This window comes from Pangasianodon hypophthalmus, chromosome 9, assembly GCF_027358585.1.
Source record: "Pangasianodon hypophthalmus isolate fPanHyp1 chromosome 9, fPanHyp1.pri, whole genome shotgun sequence".
NCBI lineage: Eukaryota > Metazoa > Chordata > Actinopteri > Siluriformes > Pangasiidae > Pangasianodon > Pangasianodon hypophthalmus.
Window position 1 is genome coordinate 14,358,123 of NC_069718.1, and position 26,625 is coordinate 14,384,747.

The 26,625-nt window shown below is 39.3% G+C and overlaps 1 non-coding gene across 1 annotated transcript in view; it reads left to right on the forward strand.

Moving 5' to 3' along the window:
- Nucleotides 1-866: 866 nt before the first annotated feature.
- Nucleotides 867-26,625, forward strand: part of LOC113529436 (uncharacterized) — a 122,146-nt gene continuing 96,387 nt past the window's right edge. The window contains exons 1-2 of the transcript XR_008302339.1: nucleotides 867-1,794; nucleotides 13,615-13,677. This is a non-coding gene — a transcript (uncharacterized LOC113529436). The remainder of the gene's footprint in view (nucleotides 1,795-13,614; nucleotides 13,678-26,625) is intronic.

Sequence of the window (26,625 nt, forward strand, 5' to 3'; positions counted from 1 at the left end):
TCATCCATGTCGTCATGACAATGTTCTAAGAGGCCATGGAAAAAAAAAAGGCAGAATAGTAGAGGAGTGCCGGGGTTTAAGAGATGGACAGATACGAAGAGTGGGAGGTGAGCAGTATATCAACTCTCTCAGGCCCATCTTCATACCCACTCTAAGCTCTCATGCCTTAGCAGCAGCTAGGCTACAACAAGCACCCTTTACTCCCTTCTTGCCTCCCTCACAGATTCTCACCACCTTCAGCTTGGGTTTGCCTGGTCTGTTTATCCCCCCACCCCCCAGCCCCCCCCAGCCCCTTTCCCCTTTTAATTTTTACAAGCCTGGAAGGGATATCTGGGAACACATTAAGTGGAGGGGAACATTTTTGAATCAGACTAAAGCTGTTTAAGTGGTCCAAACAATAAAAACTTTCCAAAAAATAGCCCAGTGGTTATAAATCATCACTTTGTTGATCTGCTGAAAAAAGCAATAGCCTCAATCTGACTTGAGGACAGCATCTGCCAATTATGTGGGCCATTTATGGATGTCGCTATGTATCAATTAAAGGTTGGGTATTATTTTCCTGATAGGTGCAGCTATCAGGTGATGATTATCCAAGCCATGTCCAAATGGATAGCACCTAGGGGGCAAACAAACTTCTTGATTCCTATGAACACCCAGATTTTGGTCTCTGATCACAACTCAGAGAAATCTATAAATCCTGGGCATTTCATACAGACATAATGAACCATAATATGATAATGGTCATTTATTCATTAATTACATTTTTGCACCATGGAACAAATCAGATATTATGGGAATGCATTATGCCACCCATTGCTCCCAGTGCTCTTGATGCTCCATGCCTCTTTTTTTCTTTCTTTTTTTTTTTTTTTTTTGCCATCATGTGTAAAAGCCTGGACACATCACTGATAGTTATGCTCAGTTGTCAGGACCAACTGCAGATTCCGGGAAATTAAACATTTGACATTAAAGAGTATGTTTTAGCTGTAAGTTTTGTCTTGGAAACGTGTAAATTCAATGGTTTATAAAAGGATGTCACAGGCTTTGAATTTATAACAGAGGTCCAGAGAATTACATCACTTGCTTCTCTTAATGAACACTTCCTGCTGCACTCTCACCAAAATCCATTGCTTAATAGGACTTTTATCACTTTATAAACATTGGAAAGAGGTCATGGGTGGTTATAGTGGGAAAGGATGGATCAGGCTCAGGGGATGAAGAGTTCAGTAGCTGAGAGACCTCATTATCCACAGAGTACTCTTGTGTGCTAGGCTTTGTTTCTTATTTCTGTTCGGTATTAAAAATTTTAAGCTGTTTCCCAAGGTCTATGCCGTTCAGACTGGATTTTGACTGTTTTTATTAGAAAACTGACTCCAGTGTATTTCCCAACAGGCCTGTTCTCATCGCACTGACAGAATTTGGCACTCTGTATGGGCCAGGCTCAGAGTAATCTCAGCTGTATGGGTTCATTCTTTCTCTATTTCATTTCCCAACTTTTGTATTTAGACTTGTTTTTGTTTCAGATATTATTTAAAAGTCACGTTAAGAGGTCGTGTGCCGCTGTGCGAAGATTGTGTGGCGTTTAAACGCGCTGGTAGTGCAGAGGTTAATTTTCAACTGAGTGGGCGGGGACGCGCGCAAAGCGGCACGTGCGCGCGCGCGCAGATACGCGGATGGAGCGGAGCGGGAAGCGCGCGCCAGGGCTCTAGCACACAGCGCGAGGGCTATGGAGGAGCCGTTCCGCTGCGTTCGTCAACCACGCCTGAGCTCACGTTTCTAAAGTGTAACCTGAGGGTGAGTCGACTTACCTCTGCCGCTACACTCAAAATAAAGTACAAAAAAAGTGTTGAGGAAGAAGTAGGGCACTTCAGTTCGAGCCTCGGCCTCAGACTGAACCTGAGGGGAGATGACGTGAGAAGTTCAGGACCAGTGTTCATTCAGCATCGCAGGAATGAAGGTCCTGACAGAAGTGACTCTTACATTCCACATTTGAAGCGACATTAGCTGCACTTAAATGCATTTTAACACTTCTTATCTTATCTTTCTTTACTGTGTCAGCTGAACACTTACTTACTTCAGGATGCTACTTAACCAAAGCAAATTATGTTGAGGTCGCACTGCAGAATATCTTCTTGGTTTCTAGGGGGGAAAATTTCAGATAATGACTTTACTGTACTGGCTATCAAGTTCCAAATACCTAATGAAAAATCATATAAAAACATAATGATTTAAAACAACATGAGTTGAGTATGATTAATAATATCTGCATGAACAACAGCCGAGTATGATAGACCTCACAGAGATCTGATTTCAGACTTAAAGAGAAAATCCATCCTGAATGACTTGCATATCAGTATTTCTAATTTATATGTGCTCTTCAGTTGTGCAAAATATTTATATTGTAAGGAAATTCTGAGCTGACTTTTTTTTCCCCCCACAAATTACCCACAGTGCTGTTCAACTGTCCCCTGATAGTGGTGCCGGTGGGAATTCATCTCAGCTTAAAGAGAATGATGCGGCAGCGCTTTAATCCTTTAGTCTGTCCAGCTCTCTCATCTCCTCATCTGTACGCTCCCCTTAAACAGATCAGGTTCCACAGCTTCAACTTCCATGCTAATACCGCCATCAACAGCATCCTGCTTGTCACCTCAGAGATTGCTAACTAACCGAGCCAAGTCTATGCCTCTCTCAGGTATAAAGAAAATACAGCACCAACCAACAAATTAGCACCAGCATATATATCTTTTAAGCACATCACACATATTTCAATGTAAACATAATTAACATGTTTCAGAGTGGAACTTTCCTTTAAGGTGGCAATAATTCCACCTAGTGCCACTTGTGCCCATGCCTCTGTTTCCTTTCACTCTTCAACACACCTCCAAGCATTAAAAGTTTTAAATGTTTCTTCCCTAGGCAGTGAATGCCCGAAAACAAAAACAAAATCATTGACATACAACAGTTATTTTTATCATACCACAGTTGTGATAAAAAATTGTGGACCCCCCACCATCTTCCTGTTTCCCATAGCAGCAGTAAATGTTTCTAATGGAAGCTGTAAGTCATGGTGATGCTGTCAGATAGGGGTGTGTGGGGGAGGTGCTGAGACTGAAGAGGAGGAGAGATGCTGGGTGTCCTGTCTCTCTCTCTAAGCTTGAGACACACCAGCTGCACCTTGCACATTGAGAAAGTATGATTCAGACTTTGTCTCATGTCGAATAGCAGGTCTCATGTCTATCTGCGTAATGTGTAAACGTTTTATTCTACACCAAGTCATAAACACAGCATTGCATATTCTCTCATTGTTAAGATTACATCTATTTTGGTCTAGAGTTTAGCATCACACTACCAGAAATGTATCCAGAAAAGTGTGCCTTATTAAAGTGGGGCAGCAAGACGGCTTGCCAGAAGCAATAATAGTGTATTTTGCATTAATAGGTTATGGCTCGTTGCAGTATAATAGCTAGAGCATTTGTCACACTGCCATGTCTCTGGCTAGTTTCTGGATTGCTTAATGAGTTGTCAGGACCCCCCAATCACCCCCATACACTACTTTTCAAATTATTGTGTATAGGAGGGCTTCAATCTCACTACAATTAAACTGTTTGCTATGTAATAATATTGTGTCTCGGTCAAAAAGAGTGTTGCACTCAAGTCCCATATGTGATTGATTGTGTTTCTCAGAATGTTCCAACAATTCAAAATAATTTATTATATATCAGCATTTTTTATCTTATCTTTTAATTTATATTTGTTCAGTGGCAGTGTGTGGGAATGCATAATTATATTTTTGGCAAGATGTCTACTCTTCCAGGACTTCCACAGGGCTGAAAGCAATTTGTTGGTGCTCCAAATTAGAGAGAGTGGAGAGACAGAGGCAGCGTCCAAGTCAAATCTCTTCAGTTTCCTTTTGCAAATGAGGCAAATAACCATCAGCTGTGAGAGGGGGCTGTGTTACAGTCGGAGTTTGTGCAAATTATATGAAGGGATGTGTTAACCAAACTGGCACTGCGAAGTCAACACTAACAGCTTTGGCAGAGATCCCAGAGACATTTCAGTACACACATTTTATACTGCTTCATTTTGATTATAAATCTATAAAACCAAGTCGTTTATGTCAGCAGAAATCAGATGAGTGCAGTGTTCAAACAACTTGCATCCAACTTGCTTTCAAACAGAAAAATCTGCATTTGTGTGTGATTGAGGGTTGCATAACTAAAAATATATTCACACTAAGTGTTGGCCTTTGCAATTTGGTAATTGAACAATTAATGCATTTTAGTTTCTCTGGAATGTTCTCTACTCAACCTGAGCAGTTATTTCAGATCATTAGTAGTGGGATTCACAGCATCATGCCAATTAATCACAGACCTTATTCAAAACCATTCAGTACCGAATTAAAAAGTCTATGAGCTACATTTTAGGTATTGAAATGCTTTCAGTCCCCAGAGTATTTGTGAACCTATGAAAAGTTGGCACAAGAGGTTGGATTGTTTGAATAATGGGCAGATGCAAAGTCTAATCATATTTTATTGATAAATAATTTTTAATCAGGAAAATTCTACAAAATTGTTTTATAAAACATGCATCATGCACAAGGGATATCATAGATTGATTAATTGTGACATCTGACACATCCAGACTCTGGGATTTTTTGACAAATGCTGAATAGTCTATTGTTTTGTGAGTGGGTCTAGGCTCTAGGTTCCTGTATGGAATAACATGTTCATATTCCATGGGAGAAAGAGCTCTTATTTGTTAATGCAATACAACTCTTTTCACCATGAACACAAAGTTTAACTGGCCTGGGAAACCTGCCTTTGATTTTCCTTTTTTTTTTCATATCTTTGTTATGGTCATGCCAGATGTGGGATTCAAGTCATGCTTCGGTTGCAGCCAGAAACATTTGATAATTTTTGACTCCTTTAACGCCAGAACATGCAAGCACTAAGAGGCCCTTTCAGGGGAGGAAACGTTTTTTTTTTCCTTATGTATTTTTTTTTCTTATCAACATATGTGTCCTGCATCCTTAATAGTCTCTGTATTTGTTAACTTTCAGCAATTGCCTTATTATTCCACTAAAGTCTTTTAGGTCAAATATTTGGGATTTTTATATACATGGGTGCGACTGAAGCTTACATGGGAAATGGAGCGAAGAGGAGCAGCAGCATCGCTCACACACTGTCTCAGAACGCCATGTTCCAGACAGACACACCGGGTCGTGCCCTGTGCGGAAGTGTAAAGTCTCAGGCTAAACCACTTAATGCTCCTTCGCCTCCTCAGCCCTCCCCTAGTCTGGCCTTTTTCTGGCTGCCTTTCGTAGATCTTAATCCATGAGAGATAATTGTCAGACAGGGACTGTGGTGTGAATTAAGTTGTTAGGAAGGTAATTGCTAGGCACTCAGTGACTGGTAGGTTGCACTCTTCTGTAGGGGAATGCTGAAGAACAAATAACAAACAAGCAGTTGAAAGAGGGAATGACCTGAGATTTTGGCAGTGAAATCTTTCAGGATTTATCTCCAGTAATGGGATGATAAAAGTCAAGATAAGTGGAATCAGCTTTCACTGATGACTAAAGGTGAAAGAACAGATAGTTTTGGATGGCTGCTCAGTATTTTTTACACTACAGATAGGTCAAAAGGATGTTTCACTTTGGATTCCATATCTCAAATTCTTACAGCCTGTTCCTGCACTGTTCAGAGAGGCCTAGGTCAAACCTGTCTTATGCCTCCCATCATACCCGAGGGCTTTTCCTGTCTCAGGATATTTTCAAACTTGGTCCACAACCAGGACTGATTCAGGGCTCTTTTGGGGGCGGGGTTCATAATTGCAGGTTTGCTTTCACATAGAATTCACAATGCCTTCTGAACTGTGAATTCCCTCTGAATTGACATGATTCATGCACAATTCTATATGTCACTTTTGTGTAGCCATGTTTGCAAAGTGGTGGTCACTATGTTCATCCATGGTGTGAGAATGACCTCAGTGAACCATGACACCTAAACTACGCAGTATCTTGGAAACATGTGCACATTACACTGAAAAGTCCCTTTTTTTCAAACTGATATAAGATATGTGTACAAAGGTTTTTTTTTTGGAGGTCTTTTAGCTGTGTCTACTGTACAACGTTTGTCACCTGACATAAAACTTTTAAAATTTGCTCTAGAAGTAGAAAAGAAGATCTTTCTGGATGAGCCTATCCTGGGCGACTCTCTGTGACTTCAGTTTTGAAATAAGGTGAAAGAATACAGTCCTTAGAACTGACCACATAAACCTCTCTTGCCTTCTTGTAGGCCTGACACTGAGGTCAGGAGTGCCTGAGAGGCACAGTGCAAAGCAGAAGATGCAGTGCAGTTAATCTCCATACAAAGCTGTCTGTCCGGGTTCTGTCATTCTTTTCTTCCCTCCATAATGCAGTCCAGAATGTGTGGCAAAGAGTAATGGAGGAAAATGAAAAACACAAGGTCTATCACATCTTGTTCACAGAAATAAATCACATATACTTGAAATACACAGCATGATTACACTTTTAGGTTTTGAGCTAGAGCAGGCTTGCAGCCAAATCAACTGGCTCAGGCAGTATGCTTGATTTAAAATAAAACAGAAGGTCAGACCTGAGCCATGGTTCTGATGTAGGAAGAAGACAGAGAGTTTGCCTGGTTTTTGAGGTTTGGATGCTCCACCCAGCAATCAGCACTAAACAAAAAGGATTTGTTTTTTTCCCCTTCAGCTACTGGTTATCTGGTTTATAGAATGATTTACATTTGAAATTTGGGACGAGATGAAAGGATGAGAGAAGCCATTTTATGTCATCTTCTTTGCTTTGTTGTGCAGGTATCAATTGCAGGTCAGGGGTTCTACACTGTTAAGAAGAGTCTTGAAAGTGTGTTACAACCTGGTGGTGTGAGGGTGTGAAACTGTTTGTGGAAAAAAGACATGGCTCACGTCAAAGTGTTTGTGTGTGAGCAAGTGAGCGCATAAGAGAAAAAGGTGTTTGCTGAGCTTCACAGCTGGTGTTGTTCTTTTGAAGGCTGGATGAGATGATTAGTGGGGTAGACTGAGGGGAATTATTCTTGTACACAAGTAATTATTCTCGTACACAAATACAGAAACTCAAACTTCCCCAAAACTCCAGTCATACAGCCTTCGTTTATTGTAGCTCGCTTGTTTTTACTGTCCTAATTGAAAAATGGTCTCACCATGTTTTCAGCTACTTGTTCATATCATTTCACTTCCAGTTTGGCTTAAATGCATGCCACCTTGTCATTAGATGCATATTAACAACCTCCAGATTGCAATACAAACAATCTTTGATTAGTCTGTTGTTAGGCTATTCCCACTTCCCACAACTTTACAGCTCTATTAGAGACCATAACAGTTTAGCACAACTTTTTGTGTTCTGTATTCCTCCCAAAAATCTCCTAATAACTTCCCCAAATTGCACGATAATGTTCCTGCAGAACAAAATTATTCTGAAAGTTGCAGAAAAGCATGTCATTTGAATTAGTGATGGATATAGTACAGGTATATGTCACTTTTTTGGGGGCGGTTGATTTCTCATGAGACATATTTTATGTGTATTATTATACTTAATCATGTAGGTAGAAAAAGAATGCAAATCATTTCTTCAGACTGCAGACTGAATTGTTTTGCTTCAGCCCAATATTATTCCTGTTTTATCAAATCCAAATGGTGGTTTAATTATTATGCTCATTTACATGAAAATCTCTTGGCAAAAGCATGACATTACATCCCTAAGGATATGTCAAAAGCAGCCCTAGGGTGTGTGGGTTTGTGTGCAAGAGCATGTGTTTCTGTCTTGGCCTGCATGTTTGACACTTCTGCATTGTAAAAGATCTATCCATTTTTCCACATGGATGGTTGTTTTTAAGAAAGGAAAATATTTACCACTGCTTACTTCTCTTTGCAGGGTTTTTAAGGGGGCAGACAGTTCACAGAGTTATTCTTGATCTGTGTAACACACACAAGAGTATGACCTGCTTCTGCTTTTTCATAGGTTTACAAATGATTATGGCTTGACCTGTTGGTCCTCTCCTATGGGAAGATCCTACATGTATACAGGAGATGACATAATTATGAATTGTTACATGAAATGCATTTGTCTTTATATTAGTATGTCATGACCAAATGGGGAGAATATTTTAGCATTATTTGAGTTACATGGTAGATATTATTTCATAATTTTTCATTATTTAATTTTTGCAGACTTGGTATGGAATGAGAGAAGATGATATTTCAAGATCACTCATGCACTAAGTAAATGATGCAGCATAATGAAATGGTTATTACATTTAGGTTTAATCAGACAGTGTTGCATTGATGTCCCCTTTTCAGCAATTGTGTGAGATATAATGGTGAGAGATAATGATAGTGTATTTAGTAAATATGAGAAAAGTCAATGAGATTGGAGCATCTGGCAAAATGCTCCTTGGAAAGGAGAATATGGAAAACTGCTACATAATGTTGCCCTGTGCTTGGCACCCCCAACAAAATTATGTTTATGCAATACAGATGCTCTAGCTAGAAGCACATTGTTTGATGCCCAGAAATATATACACACTCAGGCTGTGGGAAGAGATAGATTTAGCAACCAACAGTATAAACATGTGCAGATGGTTATGGTAAAGGAATTTCATAGTGGATATGAAGCTGTGCACTTGACTAACAGATGACTGAGACTCTCAAGCTGTTCTGTAAGCATATATGAGGCAGTCTATATACAAAAATAAACTCTTAGTCTTAAGATCAGTGTGGTTGTAATAACATTGTGTAGACAAAGTCATGGTCAAACTTTGAGATTTAGGTAAAAAAACATCTTTGTCAGCAATGTAGCAATCAGTTTCTCATGCTGAAGTCACTACCAAACAGCGCATCTAAAATAAAGTCTGCAATGAACATGCCATCATGCTAGACCCAAACCACCAAATCCCCCTTCAGAGCAGATGACCAAAACAAAGACTGGTCTTCATTAGACTTAAGATACAGGCCAGAAGACAGATTGTGCCTGCTCTCATTGTCTTGCCAGAAACTAAAACAGTCGCAGGCACACTATGGCAATAACACTGTCTTGTCAGAAAACAGAAACAATGATTCACTTTGTTGAAGCTTTTGGATCATTTGGTTTTATGTTGATTTACCATGAAAATAACATACAGTCTTACCCTAGTCTTAATAGACACCCTATTAAGTTCTACTCTGACTACAAAATCCGTCTTAAGCAAATCACTTAAGCCCTAGATGGTGTTAGCTCTGGAATATCTTGCTGATCTCCTGAAACAGTTTATTCCACCCATGTTTTTATATTGCCCTTAAACTCAAGCCTGGCTTAGTTATAGTTGGTTCTTTCATTATATTGTTATGATTTTTGGTCATTTATGGGATTTATGAGATTTGTCATTTAATATTTTCTGTGTAAAGCATGTTGCTTGAGAATGAGAAAATAGGAAAATAGAAAAAAGTTACAATAAATTTGTTGCATAAGTGTGCACACCCTTCTATAATTGGGGATGTGGCTGTGTTCAGAATTAACCAATCATATTCAATACCATGTTCACAAGTAATTATCCCTCAGCTGTCATCAATGAAATTATTCTGATTAACCCCAAATAAAGACCATCTGTTTCTCTAAGATTTTCTTCACATATTCTTGGTTTCATCTGACTGCTAAAGCCATGGTCTGCAAAGAGCTGACAAAACCTGTACAGGGTCTGACTGTCGAAAGGAATCAATCAGGAGAGGGGTACAAAAACATTTCCAAAACATTAGATGTACCATGGAACACTGTGTAGGTCATCATCAACATGTGGAGAAAATGAGGCACCACAGCAACATTACCAAGAACAGGATGTCCCTCCAAAATTTACAAAAGGACAAGACAAAACTTACCAGTGAGGCTGCCAAGAGACCAACAGCAACATTAAAGGAGCTGCAGGAATATCTGACAATTACTGATTACTCTCTGCATGTGACAACAATCTGTCATATTCTTCACATCTGGGCTATGGGATAGGGTGGTTAGACGGACACTCCTTTCTCACAAAAAACATCCAAGCTCAACTAAATCACCCCAGACCATGTGGCAAAATTTGTTATGGTCTGATGAAAACAATTCCAAAAGGTATAATAATTCCAGGCTTTAGGGCTGCTTTTCTTCAGCCAGAACTGTGGGTTTTATCAAGGTGGAGGGAATCATGAATAGTTACAAATACCAGTCGATTTTAGTGCAAAACCTTCAGGTGTCTGGTAATGAGCTGAAGATGAAAACAGGTTTCACCTTTCAGCACGACAGTGACCCAAAGCATACATCCAAATCAACAAAGAAATGGCTTAACCAAAACAAGATCAAAGAATATGGTGAAAAATGCAAGACAATGCAAAAATTCAGGTTTTTGCTTACAGTTGTATGCAAAAGTATTTTTGCTTAAACTTGTATGCAAAAGTTTGGGCACACCTGGCCAAATTACATATTTTGTTGATTTTTCTGAAAAGATGTAAACCTCTGCAGCAAACTATTTTCAAAAAAATAACTATTTTCAAAAATAAAATTTTCTGCAAATAAGACCAAAAAAACTTTCAGATAGAACTGCCTGTATGCTGCCCAGAGAGGCAAAGCCAAACCTCCACATGACACTAAGGACTTTGCTCCAAAAAGTGTTTGCAAGCTGTAGTAACTTCCAAAGGAGGTGTACTGTCTTAGTACTGACTTAGTAGGGTGTCCAAACTTTGAGACATGCCACAATTATTTATTTATTTTTCCTATGTTTTCAGTTCATCAAAAATAAAGGAATTGTGTATTAACATTAGCAGAAAATGTTATTTTTTTATAGTTTATTATTCTTTTCACTTCAAAAATCAACAAAATATGTAATTTGGTCAGGAGTTCCCATGTAGAAAGCAATCAGATAATATATGAACACCTCTCAGGGTGTATTCACACTTGGACCAGGCACTTGAGTCTGCTGCCAGGACTGATTCTGGGCTCCTTTAAGGAGGGGCTCTTAATAGCAAGGTTGCATTGATACAGAAGAAATCCTTTCGAATTGTTGATCGATTACGCAATTCCATATGCCAGTTTTGAGCACAAGGGTTTGCAAAGTTTAGGCTTATCTAGGTTTATCTGTTTGCTGTTTTTTTTTCCTTTGTTACCAACGTTCAAGCGGTGAACAGCCCATTGTAGATGCATGGCACGGAATTTCCACAGTTTGTTTATGGACTGGGGCATACAATATACGTTCTTCAGATCATTTGATTGGAAGCATTTGAAATTGAATATCAATATGACTCACGATGAGTCATCATAAAATTGAAAATGAAATTAGAAACTGTAAAATTAAAATAAGAATATATGACAACACACTTTTTGCCTTTATTTTACTGTATGCTTGCTTATTTGTGGCCACAATGCAAAATACAAAAAAACACCAGTTTTAGTCTCATGGCCACTTAAAGCGTAGAGATCACAAGGAGCTCAAAAGGTAGGGCATGCTGCTGCCAGACCCAACCAGGTGTGCAAACCCCCATCGTGGCATGGGTGTTTGACAGGGACAAGGGACAAAGGACTGTCAGTAACATGTTCTGAATTTAAGGGTGGAGCTGATGTGCAGTCTTCCCAGACTTCCAATGAGCTTATCCACCCAGGCAGACTGTGGTAGGTTTCAAAGTTTGATACCTTATTTAGCTTTTTGAAATCATTACAGAACCAGAGCAACTCGTCCAGCTTGACCATCATGGGGTTTGACCATAGGCTTACAGACTCCCTCCATATACTAAGTCTCTTACCCTTTTAATTACCTGGTATGACCGCAGCCACATAATTCACCTATTGGGGTCCGTATGGGATGGTTCATCTACAGTATGTGACCAATGTTGTAAAAAATTGGTTTAACTGGGGAAAGTGGTCAATACATCTTTGAATTAATTCTCCACCTCCAGTGAGTTTCTGGCACTGGTGGGCCCAGAGCTGTGAGCCAAGCTTCACTCTTCCTGGGGACCACAGCGAACATAACAGGTATTCACTTTATCCATCTATTTGGCGGATTAACATACTGGGATTTTCACCTCTCTGTTGGCTGCGCCAGCTCACCTGACACTTCAGCTTCTCAGTGGTGTGCACAGTCCTCTGCCATGTCACCAGAAACTTGAAGTTTACCAGAGAGGTTCATGACCTGGTTACCTGTCTGACAGTTGCTTGCTGGTTATACACTTTCTGCTTCACACTCATTTGTCTCAATTATGCTGATGGTTAATGCTCCCAAGCTATGTCATGCTGAGTCCAGGGTTGTTTGCTGAACAGCAGCCTAAATAGAGAAATGCCAATAGGCTTATGAGGTGCATGGGGAAAATCTATTGATTGGAAAGTGTACTTCAGAAGCTTACTGGCTTCAGAGGTGAGCAGAGCCTTCAGAGATGTTCTTCTCCTATTTGGCATGTTTCTTTGTCTGCTTCTGATTGCACTGCCAGCCTAGGATTAATTGTACAATTATCACGTCCCAGCCTCAGGTAGTTGGGTCTGGCTCTGTCTCAGGTACATGTGCATATTTTCAATAGTTTTGCTGTGGTAGCTGGCCATGGTGCTGATATTTCTTTGATGGCATTCTGACACAGTGTTACCTCCCTTGTCTACTTGATCAATTAAGGAAAACCATTTTACATTCCATATCAGTGTTAATAGCCTGCAGTTGTTTTCAGCTGGTTGAGTGAGGATTGTTCCTTTGATCACACATCCGTATAACCCTATAATTTGAGAGCTTTAAAATTGTATTTTTGTCAAAGCTTTCCTTCCTTAATAATAAATATGTAGCTTAAAAATGCATTGGTTGTTGACCCTAGGTTGTTGTTTGATATTTTCTTAAGTCATAATTATGTTTGGATCAAAGTCTCTGAAACTCCAATTTTTCTTGGGGAGGAGTCTCAGATGCCCCACTTATAGACTTTTAGTATATAGATATATAGGTATAGATAGTGTCTCAGTGTCTGAGATCTCATGTTGGTCATGTACATCGATCAACCATAACATTAAAACCACCTGCCTAATATTGTGTAGTTCCCCCTTGTGCCGCCAAAACATTTCTGACCTGCTGAGGCATGGATTCCACAAGACCTTTGAAGATGTACTATGGCATCTGGCACCAAGAAGTTAGCAGCAGATCCTTTAAGTCCTGTAAGTTGCAAGGTAGAATAAGTAGATTAAGTAAAGCAAATGATTCATTATGTTTAATCCACTATATTCAGAAACAGATCAGTGGTGAACTAGAACTTGCCTTGAACTAAATTGCCTTGAACAGATATCACCAGTGCTTTGATGCTTTGATGTGTTATCAGATGGTACACTTGTACACATACTCTTATGGTTGAAAGGGTGGTGCTTTCCTTTTCTGCAGTTTTAAACAGTGCTTTATGGTTGTTTCGAAGCATTCATTGGGCATTTCCTGAAAGTTTCCCTAAAGCCTTGTTATTGAGCCACGTCCAGCTTCAGGGTGTGGAGACCAGCTGTTATGCCTGGAATGAAGTCTCCTTCCTCCGGCACTGGAGCAAATTAATGAGGCACTCAACCCGTTGATGTGTTTAAGTGATTGATGTGTGTTTGCTTGGCAGGGAAGGAGGGTGACTGCAGAAGTGGAGGCGAACCACAGGCAACATCACTGCTCTATTTTGCAGGTATGTGTACAATCTTCATGTGTAGGGAAAACATTGTTTAAATGCAGGATAACAGTGTTTTGCCATTGTTCTAATGTCATTGTCCAGTTCAGTAGTAGCCATGTGCAGTATGTTTACAGTACAGTAAATGACAACCATCAGTAACCAATCTGTCTTCAGTGTCTGAAAATTTATCAGTTTAGGAGGTAAGGAGTTGGTAATGAAATTGTATTCAGATCTTATAATTTCCCCAAACAGAATTGTTTTCCCAACTTTGGACTTAAGTGTATTTTTTTGTTATGGAATATACATATACAAACATGAAACTATGGAACATTAAGTGTTGTGACATTATAAAATAACTGAATGAAAGTGGCCAATGCAGCCATGGTATTTTCACCCATTTCTATGATTTCTGTGTGGTGTTTAATAATATGTTTAGCTGAAGTTGCACGGACCTGTGAAATGAGTATGCATAACAGTATCTGTGGGCATGGGCAATAAAAATGTACAATACTTGAGGTCTAGGTTATCAGGCAAAAAAATGGGATAGTAATATTTTAGAAACTGGCAGCCAATTATGGGTGAACCCTCAGGTTACAAAATTGAGACAAATCTGTAGACGTCTGCTGATTGCATAAGATCCACAATGTGCTCTGACTTGTTGGCAAGGAGCATACATTTCCTGAGCTTTAACTGGGGAGATTAGTGGCCCCTCATACTTTCTGCTCCTATGTGTATGGTTTGTCGGAGGTGGGTAGCACTGTCGTTATTTGCTCAGCAAGTTGCAGTGGGGGATTAGGGAGAGCTTTGCGCTATGAAGATATTTGCTCCATTTACCAAAGACCCAATTAAATGTACTGACATTTAACTGCTTTGCTGTAAGTTTCACATAGCAATTTCAGTTAGAAAGATGAGTCATTCATTCATTCATTTTCAGTAACCACGTTATCCTGGTGAGGGTCATGGTGAATTACACTGGTTGCATGGTAGGGTTACACCCTGGACGGAAGCCAGTCCACTGCAGGGTTCCATGCACACACACATTCACACTCATTCACACCTAGGGGCAATTTAGAGTAACCAATCCATCTACCAGCACATTTTTTGGATTGTGGGAGGAAACCCATAGTGACATATGGGTCCCATGTAATGCAAGTGCTATTCGACATTATAATGCAAGAGCGGTTTTATGAATATCAGGATGGAGACACATGCTGTACCTGGCTTCCTAACAAATAAAAACATGACTAAATGAAGTTATGGAGCACAGAGTGTGAAAGAATGAAAGAATTGGTGACCTTTCTTACTGAATAATTATTCCACAGTTTGGGACAGTATTTGAAGAAAGGCAAATAGTGGCACTATTTCTTACTGTCAACCTGTCATTAGTCGATATTTAGGTGTTTCTATAATAATACACATTCACTGTAGTTCCCTTCTTATTGCACATGTTTCTTAACAATGACTTGACATCTCTGTGTCACTGGCTCATCTCATCAGCAGCTGCTCTATGGTTTACTTGTGTTTGTATACACCTTTGGCTGGGCTGCTATGCTCTCTGCTTTCTTTCCTGAGGATAGGGCTGGAGTTGGCTCACAGAGGATGAATGCTGGTCTCAGGCCCAGGATGAAGAGAGTGCAAGTGATTCCATCCATGTGTCGTGACTTCATTGTGATGATAGGCCACCAACAAAGCTATCCATCAGAGTTCAGGCTGAGAAGAGCTCAGATTTCTGGACAAACCACAGCAATAAATGCATGACAAAAGGGACAGAAGAGTCAGTGGGAAAGAAGAGACATCTGGTCACACTTTTGCAGAGTAATTTCCCTCCTGGTAGGAGAACATATCATGAAGCGGTACAGGCTCAACCATTGACTGGCGGAATTTATTTGTCACAAGTCCTGCTGCTTTGCGTGAGAAGCTTTTTCTTTTTCTGGACTACAGCACACCCACCCAATCTTACTCATGTTTATTCCCTAAGCTCATTGCAGCTAGTCTAGGGCCAATAACTAAGCCTTTATCTGGGTTGGATCTGTTTCTATCTACTGGAAATCACCAGCAAGTGATGTGTCATGCTGTTGTCTGAAATGAAGACAATGCTTAAATACTCAACTGTCAACTATTTGAAAATATAGGATTAAGGCTATTGAAAGCAAACTCATTTCAACCGTATAAAGTTAACATGTTCTTGATTAAGAGCTGCATTGGCTGCTGCAGCTGAGAGCTGAGGTAACTCTGTTCACAACACTATAGCAGAGGAGCCAAAACCATTCAAGTTGAACTCTACTCTTGAGCATATTGTGAACAGCCTCTACTATGGTAAATGCTGCTTCATGTGTCCTCCTAAATGCATCATTACCTAAAACATACAGTGATTAATGAGGCATGTTACTGTATCCAGGAGCAAGAAATGTTCCCACAGCACACACACGCACACACATACACAAACAGAAATACATGCCTCCTCATACACCATTATTTAGCATATTAATTGACTACTTAATTACTTAGTTAATATTTGTTATTGCTATATTGCTCCTTGTGAAAGCATTTCAGTGATTTCTGCCTGAACGTATTATGGAATAAAGACTAAACAAAGCCTTGTGTTACAAAGCCTAAACTGGAGGCATTAGAAAATGTCTGCAGAGCAAGCAAGAATCACCAACAAGGAGACTGTCTGTCACCATTTTGGCCCTGGTGAACATTGTGAACTTTATCAATGGCTTTGAGTGGCAGCTGAACTAAGCATGAACCCAATTCAGCCTGTGTCCTTTCTCTTTGGCTACCGCATGTTTTCCTCAGATGCACAGTTTTTGAGTCGCTTTCAGCTCCACCTGCTTATCTTGGGTGGAGCAGTGCATTCCTGCAACTTGGACAGGTCTGCTTTCTGTCTACCGGAGCCATGTGGCAATGTGCCAGTGTTGGGTCTTAGACACACGCATACTCTTACAAACTCATATCCAGGTACATGCATTTCACTGTGTGTACAGTTATTCCTAGCGTGGTTTTGTTTGGCTATTATTTGTATTGGCATATTTTGGACCACTAAAGTGTGTCTAACCCTATGTTGTTATTATTTGAGGCAGTGGCTATCAAAAGTTTTATAGCCTTGTTTATGCTTGTGTTTTAGTTCATTCACGAATGCACTTGAACATCTGCAAGCTGTTTCAATGAGTATGTTTACTTGTTTGCTTTTGTGTTCTCTTTTAGATTTGTGCTTTTACTTTTTAATAGTATGACGTTCTCAGAGATGTTGGCTTTAATGCCTTGAAATGTCTGTTTATTGTGCAGATGGGAGTCTTAAAGCAGCTTTGTGACTTTTATTTGTATCTTTGAGTGTGTGTTGGAGGTTTGGGGGACCAGAATAATAGGAACAGGTGACAGTTTGGAAGTTTGGCTGGTCTCTATGGGGAAAAGCTTTTTAATTGCAACTTTTATTTTAAAAGTTAAAAAGAGATTTAATTTTGGATACTGAAGATCATGTGTAGGTGTAGCATTGTTAACTACGTTAATACAGAAGTCAGTGGAAATACCTCAGTAGGATAGCTCTGTGTGTGTATGTGTGTGCGCTCTAAATGTGTAGACCACCCAGAGTTCATAACAATAACATTTGCACTTCCTCTCTGTGATCCCAGACAGGTCAGAGCCCATCAATCCACATCAGAGAAGTAGTATGTTCTGTTTAGAATGACCTAGTGAAGTCTAACCACTGAAGAATCGTTCATTCTTCCCAAATCTAAACACACTAATCCCACAGTAATCCCACAGTATACCTATTGTTCATTTTCATATAAATTCCAAAGTTAATATTTAGTACTTTCAATCAGGCCTCAGCTGAATATTAATCAATTTGTACCTAAAATAAATCAATATTCACTGTGATGTTAGAAGATCAAGTATTATTTTTACAACTTATTTTTGTACAGTATGCATACAGTATGCATAATTGTTTTACTGGTGCCATATTAACAATAACAAGTGAATAGTTTTTGCTGAAGTGATGAAAACAAAGCCTGGTTATATATGGACTTTGCATGACGCATCTGTCCTCTGAAAATGGTCACGGTGTGATCATAGAACAAAATGGAAAGTAATTACGGTACAGAAAATTCCCCTGCTGTCGTGCAGCTCATAGATGACAAACTAAAGGTATACTGTACCTTGAAAAGGCTATATTAAATCTGTTAACACATTTGTTAGGGTGGTGTTTATGAGTGATTTATGACACTAAATGGTGGTTGTGTGTTCTTGTGTGGTTATCTAGAGCTTTGTTTTACACTGTTAGTGCTTCTGGTGGATAATTTAGCCCCTTCTCAGTCTAGACTGCACAAATTAGGGCTGTGAATGTGTTGACTGACAGCCTCTGTAGCATGGGAAGGGAGCATATCTGGATGTTTTTGTTTTCTGCACTGACAGTAAATGTGTGTTGTTGCTGCTTGGAGGAGGAGAGATAAATCCTGACAAAACTCTGGTATCTCTTTTTGCTCAGGACTTTTTCTGGAAATTAATTGCGTTGATGGTCTGATTCTGTGAATGTGTATAGTTCAACTTTCGACTCTGTCAGACCATTTAAGGCTACAAACAAGCTAAAGCAATTTGAGTAACTTTTTGTGCTGACCTGTGGTGATTGAAAATAAGGTTAGACTTTTTCTTATGAGGCTATTTCTTATGCCAGTTTTCACAGTGCTGTAATAGTTGTACTATAAATTAAGATGTTTGTTACACATGGTTGTTGAATGGGAATCCAAGACGTCTTTGCCACGATAGTGCTTTTAGTTATGAACGAATGCATTTCAGAGCAAACTAATGTCCTGCATTTGTTCTGCCCCATTAAAGCACAAAGGAATGATGATGAATCATCGCGGGACAGTAGAAAGTTCAACAAACAACCCCAAAGCTCACCATTCTGTTTTGCTTTGCTAGAAAAATGCATCTATATTCAGTCGCTACATTTCTGTGACACTGCATTGGTCTTATTATAGTACATTAGCAAGAGAGATTAATGTTGGTTATAAACTATCATGATAATTAATATCAGCGAAGTAAAGACATATGACCCATTTATGACTCTTATGGCAGCACAAAAAAATCTGATCAAAAGGCGAATGGATCTGAAAAGATCAAAAGAAGAATCAACAGTCAAATGTTTGCTTTGCTTTGGAGACATACACAAAATTTCTCCTTCAACATCTTGGACATGAACTCTCCAATACATAAACAATTTGTCACTTGCACAAATGTTCAATCATATCCTTATGGTTGGATACAATCTGGATGTTCCTCTGTTGTACTTCATCCATCTTCACTTATTTCGGGTAAATCCTCCTCAAGAAAAGCTGTTCTTCAGTTAGAAGGGGCTGGCAGAGGCATAGGTTGTGGACAAGTTTGACAGGTGTTGTTTTTTTTCCTCCAGTTTTTTTTCTGTGAGCTATAATCATTTGGGCTTAGCTTTATTTTTTCATTGGGCAACAAGTAGGCCTACACCTGGTTAACGTTAGTCTTGTTACTCTGTATACCCCAAAGTTAAGAAAAATTTAATTAACTAGAGTTTTAAAATAAATGATAATAGTAATAAAATATTTCAAAAGGCTAATTTATTTATTTATTTGCCACAAACCATAGGAACAGACTAGGTGTGGTATACTCTTAAGATGCATCATTCTTTATTTGCAACTACCTCATGAAGTATGAGCTATAAATGCTATGAATGTCTTTTCTGTTGCACTTGATGGATGCATACATGGAAAGAAGGTAGTGCATGTTAGGCAGAAATAGCACATGGCAGTTCTGGTGCACTAATGGTGAAGTTGTAGCTGGTAATGTAAACCACATGGCAACAAACACAATGTGAGCATGTACCAAAAAATTGTTGATGCCAACCATTCTGTCTTAGAGTCAGCCAGCATCCTCAGCAAACAGAGAAACTTGCATCAGTTAATGCATCTTGCTAATTGTGATTTGATAAATCATTGACTTTTATTACAACTTGTTGTTTTTGTAGTTGTAGTTTTTGTAGTTTTATTACAACTTGCAAAACAGTGCTGTAGTACAGATTTGCACTGAATGCTGTCTTGCTCACTGAACATGTCATAACACACGCTCACTTAATCTTGACTTGTTAGGTGTTATAGGAAGTGACACAATGCACAAGACAACTGTTTCCCCAGGTTGTTCCTAGTGAGCGGCCATCCAATTGAAACATATTCTCACTTAGCTCAAACTCTAATGGATGTTTGCTTGGTTTGTTAGGTGCAAACAGAGCATAAGATCATGAGAAGGTTTGGATTAAGCTATTCTGACACTTGACATTTTTGAGGAATGTCTCAGTAGCTGTCTCACAGAAAAATGCATATTTTGTCAGAGTGTATTTTCAGAGATGCCCAGCTATTAGCAGAGCACCTCAGTAACATGCCTCATTATAACTTTGCCTTCATCAATTAATCCCATTAGATGCAGCATAATCAGTGTACGCACAGCTATCAGGGTTCATTCTCCTATACTGCAAGACTCCTTTTGCCTCCCTTCAGTGTCAGCCCTCTGATATGATGCGACACTTGGTGAGTTTATCTACAGAGATATATGCATTTATATGTATATATGTATTTATATATATATATATATATATATATATATATATATATATATATATATATACACACACACCAGTCTGTCTTCTACTTAGATAGAAGACAGAGCAGAAGTACTCTGGCTGAGGTAAACTGATAGTGATGTTTCATTTGGAAGAGAACTGTGCCTCCTGAACACACTCCAAAACTAAAACCTTGGCTATTATAGCTTATCTATTCTTTTTGTCAGTGAGGATTTAACATTCTGCATGTTATGAATGATTTGCCCCAAGCTGAGAAGAGTTCACTGGGTGTGTTGTGTTTGTGATCAGAACAAATATCACTGTTTTATATTCCTGTGTGTAGAAGCTTCAGGACTCGTGCCTTGCTATATTTATCTCTACCTGACAACTTGAGATTTGCAGACTGTTTTGGTTGGTAATATCTTGTTCAGCCACTAGGGGGGAGGCCATAAGCATGTTTGAAATATCTCAATGAGTATTTAGCAGATTGGATGTATTTTCAAGTGTGAACTCTGTTATTTACTCATCATGGTCAAGCTGAAAATGTTTAGTGTTTCTCTGGTTTACTCATTTTGAATTCCACACAAGTTTAATCATGTTTCATATTGCATTAATTATTCATCTTTTGTTCCTGCTTTACTAATTAGTCCCCAGATACTGATTGCCAGAACGTGACTTTTTTGGTGAAATATTAATAAATGTTATTTCTTAGACAACTATACTTTTGGAACATTTAGGAAAAACATATTATAATTAAGAAAAGTTCTTAAATGTCTTGTAAGTTGAGACATTTGTTTGCATATTTATAAGGAATACAAAGAAATCATTTTAATGAAATAAGATCTATTGTTATTTGTAGTGGGTTTGATGTAACTAGGCAGTAATAACAGCCACATTTGAATCATTAAATCATGGCTTTATCTTTAGGACCTATCTTTCCTACTATTGGAACACACACATTTTTTTCTGCCAGATTAAAGGAGGACCATCTATAGAATGGACAGCCTGCTTACCCAAGATCAAAAAGCCACAGTTGTCAACATTTTGTAAAATAACCAGTGTAATATCCTGGGAAATATATAAGAATGATGTCACGTACAGGGAAACATTACAAGGCCTGAAGCAAGTATATTTAGTGACATTTGAAAAGAAATTTCATGAAGAAAAGAGATGCAATACTTGTATGTACAAGTGAGAATATATCAAGCTGTGTAGGTGTAGTACCTCACACTCCATAGTATTCCCTGGGCTGCGGTATCCAATGGATCATGTGACGATCAATCTGACCAAAAGTTCAGAAAAGTATATCATAGGATAAGGAGCAGCCCTGGAGGTCCATAGTGAGGGGACCATAACCATATTTGCTACTGTTAGTCCGTAAGGGATTGTACATCACCATGTCACTATTGGCCTGCACAACACAGTACTCCTTGTAGAATTCCTCAAACGTATGACGTTTTCTTCCCACTCACAGAGAGACAGCATAGGGCTCCAGACTACACTACCTATATTGTTATAGGGGATAACGTCAACTTCCACCAGTGCATCCAAGAATAGTTCACCACCCATCAACACATCCAAATAATATACATTCCATCCTATTTCCCTGCCTTAATCCAACAGAAGAATTCTTTTAGCTTGGTGATGGAAGGTATATGATTGAGTCTACCTATATGTTGTTAGCAATTAAAAAAGCAGTTAAATGTTTACATTTATTGTGTGTGACACTTACTGTGCTGCCATTTAAATACCTGCTTCCTGTGTTCTCATTTCCAACCAAGACAACCAAAGTGTTACAGTGGTGCCATGGAGTCCTCGCTCTTTGCTGAAGTCTCTTGAATGTCAGACACATCAGGTGCTCCTCAATCTCTGAGTGGAATATCATCTGGCAAATGAGTAGGGTGAGAGGTACTATGGAGCTTGCTATAGTCCTCTGGCACTCCAGCTGCACCTCACATTACCTTCACAAAGTTGTCTTCAATGGATAAGCAGGAAGTCTTGTGTGACAATTTCTACCTGGCTGCAAGGGAGGTAGCCTGAAAGAGTGTGAGCAGTTTGGCTGCTGCCCTGCTCTCAAGGGAATCCCAAATTGCATCTGTCATTGCACTGGAGTATAACAGCCTGCAGAATGCCATTTTGTGGTAGTTGGCCATTGAGCAACACTGACAGCAGTCCTGGACTCACTGACTCTGAGTGAGGTCAGCCACCAGTTTGGCCACAATAATGGAGGCTGGAGAACTGGTCTAGATGCCTAACAGCAGGCCTTGGTGGATTCTGGTTGGCTGAATAGGCCAACTTTCAGGGGTTATAAAGGGACTCACTTGTCGATGGGGCCTGCAATATGGAGAAAATGTATAGGATGTGTGTAGCACCCACTGTGGGGGATGGGTCTGATGTTTTCCATAACAGGAGTAGTCTGGAGGTGGGGAGGGTGGGATACAAGGCTCTAGGAATTTTTCTCTGGAACACTGAGATGAGACCCTGAAGTATGTCTTTAACCGAAAGAGTATTTAACAGTCAGTGAATGTCAACCAGTAAACCCCCTGACCACTCCCAAAGCTCCATTTTGCCCACTTGATGCTTATCCAGTGCCACCTATTTATGAACTGCTGACTGGTTGGTCACTGCCCTTTTTTATTGGACTCTGGATTTGACTAAGGCAGATCCCTTTGACGATATCCTTTTCTGGTAGATCCCTTTGATGATATCCTTTTCCACTCCAGTTGGGTAACACCAATTTGTCACCTTTGCTTTTAACTTGTTTGGTGCCATGTTTCATTGACAAAATTCTCTGTCACGGCATGTATGCTGCTGCTATCTGCTGCACGTACAGCATCTGAGAACTGTCATGTTATTATTTGGACATCAAAAGCCTGGTTGACTGATCTCAATATAAAGGGAGCATCAGATCTTGTCCAGTGAATGGAGTACTGACACCAGGCTTTTAAACAATTGGTTTTCTGATAGCAGTCCTCTGTTGAATTTTCCTGCATTTTCGTTTCCTGTTGTCCTTCAAACAGAAACACTGGACAGAGGGCCTGGGCCATTTCGTCACAAGCAGTGGAAGGGTTGTACCTGGTGCTCTACATCAGTGGAAAACTATCCATAGAGGAGACCAAGTAGAGCACCATTGTGTGTTTGGCCATCAAGCAGGACATCCTCATGCTCTGGCCCTACCTCCTGGGATGGCTCTTTATCCTAAGTTTTGATCATGCCACTTCAGTGGCACCACATAAAAGATGCCAATGATCAGATCACCCGTTGGTATCTGGTGTTAATGCATTTTTAGTTTTTGGATGGTGTTGTAGTAGTTCTTGGATGGTGGTGGTGGATTTTCTTTCTCTTCTTGTGACTTTTTACAACAAACTTTGTTTTTCACATTGCATTGATCACCCGAGGACACAGTTGTGTATGCTGTTGTCTTTGTTGTATACATGAACAAGAGAAAGATGCAAAAATGATTTATTTATGTGTTTATATGTATATTTAGTATTCAGAAGTGGAAGTGAAAACTATGAACACACAATATACATTACAGCATGTTTTGATTAAAATGAATCAATGAATAAATTAAAATATAAAAGTGTTACACTTTTCTCAAAGTTGACCATTTTTATATCCTGAAACTCAAAGTTTCAGGATATAAAAATGGTCAACTAGTGAATTCATTTGAGCCTGTTTGTCTCTTTGTTCAAGTGTCTTCCTAAAACTCATCCTCATCCGCTATACTTCCATCTCTAGCACAAACTATACACCTTTCATCTTCCCCATTTTCTGTACAGCACTTACCAACTTTCATTATTCATATGTATGTATAGTAGCTTTATTTGCATGATAATGAATGAAATTTGACTTTTTCTTTTTTTCTTATTTTATAGCCACATAAGTGTAGAAAAAGTTCTTATGATTAGGTCAGTTCAGTTTCCTGTCTTGGTATTCCCAAATGATGGCATGAATGTTCATGAAAATGCTTGCTTAAATGCCAAGAAAGTGTTTTGCTTTGTAGTGAGAGTGAACTCCAGTAAAATATGCTTAAGCTTTATAGATGGCTTAGACAAAAGACAAGTGAGCTTTGGTCATTGAGGATTATATGCCAGTGTGCAATGCCAATGTGTAAGCATTCATGAAAAACTGTAATGGGTCCACTGTAAGCCAGAGCCAAAACAATAATCTGATTTAATTTCTCAGCTATTTTTGCACAAAGGAAACAAAATCTTGGATATAGTTATTCAGATGGACCAGTTATTCAGATGTTGAAATCTGTATTTCATTTTTTTTTAGACTGAATTACTGTTTTTTTTATTTGGTTAGAGCTTGGGTAATGCCTTTGATTGCTCCTCGGATACAATAATTACCATCACATCAGAATATATACTATCAAAAAAAAAAGTTAAAAGAAGGGCAGGCGGCCAGACTAACTTCTCATGTTGTTTCATCTTCTCCGTCACCAATCAAATGAACATAATTTCCAATATCGTTTGTGTTGAAGAAGTGCTTGGGCCTCATGCACCTGGGATGTAGCACAGGATGGTTTTTTTTCTTTCCTTTTTTTTTAACAAGCCTCTGTTTGTCTTCTATCTTTGGCTCTGCTGTCTATAGATGGTCTGTGCCTGGATTGTTCAATTCTCAATTTTTATGGTGCTATAGTCTTTTCTACATCCTGGTCTTCATTGTAGCTGTGTTGTGGTAAGAGGGTGAACGCAGGTGAGAAACATTTCAGGCAACACATGGTCCATTTAGTGTTACCTGCTGTTGGCCAGATCTCACAGGCATCATAAAGTGATTACCATTAGAGTGTTATATGATTGCTTACTTTTTTTTTTTATCAGTTTACAATTCATGAGAAATTATTAAAGAAATATTAAACTTTTGGCCAGAGCACTTCTGTTTGCTGTAAAGGAATGCCTTTATGGCCGATGAGAGAAATGTAGCAGTATTTGAAATTGGACTGCATTTTATGAGTTCATGTTTGCAGCAGTGATCCATGTTGGTTTATTATCAGATCATGAGGGGAATCTGTCTTTAATTTTGGTCAAACCTACCCCAATGCCCCTGACTCTTGACAAAAGAGGTTCACTTAAGAGGTGTTTGGACAGAGGACTCAACCTTTCCATTCTTTTTGTCCCACTGAATTTTGAGTTTTACAGTAAATATCTGTACTCGAGCCAGGGTTCTCTTGATCCGTACAAACTCATCCCAGTAAAAACAGGATGGCTGACCCTCACTGTGTATGTGAATGTTTGTGGTTGGGCCTTATAGTGGAACGGTCAGCAGTGGGCTGCTTTAGTCCTTGTGTGTTAAACCACTTGAGTCTGCAGCAGGTGTGAGGGTCAGGAAGATATGGTAGGTGTTATTTGACCTTCCCTAGTATGAGTTGGCCCACTCACAGTTGTTTTCTTTCAGCAGAATAAGGCAGAGGCAGAATTAGAGTATGCTGAAAAAAGAAGAGGTGAGAGATAGAGCAAGAAATAGAGAGAGGAAATACAGATCTGAGAACAATACTCTCTTTTTTTTGGAGGGAGATTGGAGTCTCTGGAGGGTCACAGCATTACACCCTTATTTAGGAAAATGACAAGGATATGGTTTCTATTGGAAACTGAGCCGGCTTGTCATACACCTTGGCGGTAAGGCCTCATTTTCATTCCACATAAAATAGTGCTATCTAACAGCTACTGATCTACAAGTATATCAAAAGTGCACTGTCCATACATCATAATCTTATCTAAAGAGACTACATGTAAAACATTCATATCGGAGAGAAATAATATTGGCACCATTCCCAAGTTGTGCATAATCATTCCTGGGGTTTTGCCAACATTTCTTACTTATGTATTAATCAGATAAGTGTGACAGCGTGCTAAAGAAAGATGTTTTGTTAGCATATCAGTTAGCGGGATGCCCAGTGTTTGGATAGATCCAGCTAGCAACACAGATGTGTAGGAGGGGTTAAAATGTAGTTGTGCTAACATGTGCAGACATGCACACTGAGTAACTCTCTCTATTGAAAAGTGTCCCTTTAGCACGTCAACCCTGCAGGGGGATCCAGCTGGCAGGAAAGCAGCCTCCTATAAATGTCCATTTGCCTCATTAAAGTGTGCCATGCTGTTTGATTCTTTGAGTTATTGGTTCTGTAACAGTTCTCCAGCCTTGGACAGTGTTTATGTTTGGCCTGTCACATTGACTTCCCAGCCTAGTCAGAGTCTGCTTATGATGAGAGGGACGAGGACTCGAGTGTGTGAGTGAGCGTGTGCTTGGTTGTGTGCGGTCTAGCAGCCTTTAACTGTGGGTTTGTTTGGGCCAAAGGACTGTGGTTTTCTGTTGTGACATCATTAGAGATGAATTGTGAAAAAAAATGTGGAATATTACTTTTAAAGGAA